A 2,891-nucleotide genomic window follows, 5' to 3' on the forward strand; every position below is an offset into this window, starting at 1 on the left:
CATCCTATAGGGGCCGGCCAAGCTAGCTTGGAGACCAAGCTAGGGCCGGCCATGGCTAGGTTCATGGGTGAATTCATGTGGCTGCCCCTAGCTTGAACTCAAGCTTAGGTGGCCGGCCCTATTAAAATAAAAAGGAATTTTAATTTTAAAAATTTTTCTTATGTGGATAACATGATTTAAAAGAGAGTTTAAAAATTTAAATCTTTCCTTTTATAAGATTCTACAAAAGATTAAGAGAAGAGCTAAATCTCTTTCCTTATTTGTAGATTAAAAGGTTGATTTTAATTTTGGTAAAAACTTTCCTTTTAATCATGTTCATGATTTAAAATAAAGTTTAAAAATTAAAAATTCTCTTTTATTAGTTTCTACAAAAGATTAAGAAAAGATTTAATATCTTTCCTTATTTGTAGATTGAAAGGAGATTTTAATTTTTAGAGATAACTTTTCTTTTTGGAAATTATCCACATGTTTAAAAGAAAGTTTTTAATTTATAAATTTTTTTTATTAACCAATCATGAAGGGATAAAAATTATTGGAGAAATTTTTATAAATTTTCAGAAACAAATTAGGAAGTTTTAATTCTTATTTTAATTAAAACTTTTCCTTGTTTTGGGGAGAAAGTGGCCGGCCAATATTATTGAAATAAGGAAATTGATTTTTAATAAATTAATTTTTCTTTTTCATGGCAAAAGAATTAAGGAAGTTTTTAATTAAATTTCCTTATTTGCCAAAACTAAGGAATATAAAAGAGGAGGTAGAGGTGCCTTCAAGGTGAACGACTCTATTCTATTTTCTCCCTCTTTTCTTCCTTGGTGTGGCCGGCCCTTCTCCTTTTCTCAAATCCTTTATCTCTTGGAGCTTGGAGGAGGTGGCCGGATTTAGCTTGAGGAAGAAGGAGAGAAAGCTTGCATCCCTTGGAGCTTGGTTGGTGGAAAAGGTTCTTCATCCTTTAGAAGATATGCTTAGCCGAAACTTGAAGGAAGGTAGAAGAAGGTGCCTTGGTGGTTCTCATCTCGGAAGATCATTGCCCACACAATGTCCGAGGTTAGAAGAGGAATACGGTAGAAGACCTAGAGGTTTTTGTTTGCAAAATAAAAGGTACACTAGTATTTAATTTCTGCATCATACTAGTTTTATTTCTTTGTAAAAATACCAAATACACGAGGCATGCGATTCTAGTATTTCGAATTAGTTTTCGATGTTGTGTTCTTTTGTTTTCTTTTCGAATTTGTGCTTCGATTGTTCTTTTTGGTTAACCTAAAGTTATTTAAGGAAATTAAATATTAGCTTTCCTTAAAAGGCTTTGTCTAGGCGGTGGTGGTTGCTCCCATATCCAAGAGGGTCATGTGTCTCGCCATGTAGTCCTGGAAGTCAATTTTGGAAATTAATATTTAATGTAATTAATAACCTAGGTGATTTGGATCAAACGTGTTAAGTTCCACAGGAGATCCAAGTCTAAACCTAAAAGTACAAATAAGTTAAACTTATGATCAAACGTGTAAAGTTCCGCAAGCGATCCAAGTTTAATTTTAAAAAACACATGGTAGTTAGGAAAAGGTTCAGACCTTTGTACAAAATTTTTGTACAGTGGAACCGTTAGGCTTTCCGAGTAGCAACCAACACTCACAAGTTTGGAAAACTTGTCTCTAAAGCTAGAAAGTTTATCTTTATAAGATATCCTGAAGGCTTTAAGGGTTATGTCATGTACAGACAACATCCGAATGGAGGAATGATAGAAAAAGACGTTCAAGATGTTGTTTTCTTAGAAACAGAATTTCCTAGTATCGACGACACTGGAAAGAGTCTTAATCTCCATGAGTTGGATGACCTTAATAATATTCTACCATCTTCCGGCGAAGGGAGGGAATTAGTTCCTAACCAGGAAGCTACTGGAGATAGTAGAGATGATCATGATAGTGAGAGCTTTGCGCCCAGTGGGAGCACACCTATAGAAGAACAAGATGATCATATACGTCGTAGAAAACGTGGACACATACCTCATCATTGATTGGAGATTGAAGAGGAAGCGCTTGTGTGTCAGCCTGCTGCTGATGATAAGCCTACTTCTATTAAAGAAGTATTAACTTCATCTGCTAGTAAAGAGTGGAAGGAAGCAATGTAAGATGAGATGGACTCTATGAGTAAGAATCAAGTTTGGGAACTTGTCGACCTCCCTCCGGGGCATAAGGCTATTGAAAATAAGTGAATTTTCAAAGTCAAACACAAGGTGGATGGATTAATCGACAAATATAAAGCACGACTTGTAGCGAAAGGATATACTCAAAAGGAGGATATAGATTTCGATGAGATATTCTCCCCAATGGTGAGATTCACATCGGTTCGCCTTATTCTAGTCATGGTTGCACATTTAAACTTAGAATTTTTTTCAGATGAACGTTAAAACAACATTTCTCAATGGAGAACTAGACGTAAAAATTTATATGGTTCGACCGGAAGATTTTGAGGTAAAGGGACAGGAGCGCAAAGTTTGTCATCTCAATCGTTCCATTTATGACCTCAAACAATCGTCTAGATAGTGTTATTTTAGATTTCATAAATCTATTATCTCATTTGGTTTTGAGATGATTGAAGAAGACCATTGTATGTATGTTAAATGTACGGTGGAAAAGATTCTTATTTTGTCGGCGAAAAAGATTCTTATTTTGTCATTATATATTGATGACATTTTATTAGCAGGAAATGACATGGAATCTATCGAAGCCACTCGAAAATGGTTATCTTCTGTCTTTGAGATAAAAGACATGGGTGAAGCAAATTATGTGCTAGGAATAAAGATCACCAGAGATCGCTCGAATAAACTTCTGTGTTTGTCATAGGAGACTTATATAAATAAGATTTTTAAGCGATTTTGGATGCATTATTCCAAACCC

The sequence above is a fragment of the Zingiber officinale genome, chromosome 1B (genome assembly GCF_018446385.1).
Source record: "Zingiber officinale cultivar Zhangliang chromosome 1B, Zo_v1.1, whole genome shotgun sequence".
NCBI classification, from domain to species: domain Eukaryota; kingdom Viridiplantae; phylum Streptophyta; class Magnoliopsida; order Zingiberales; family Zingiberaceae; genus Zingiber; species Zingiber officinale.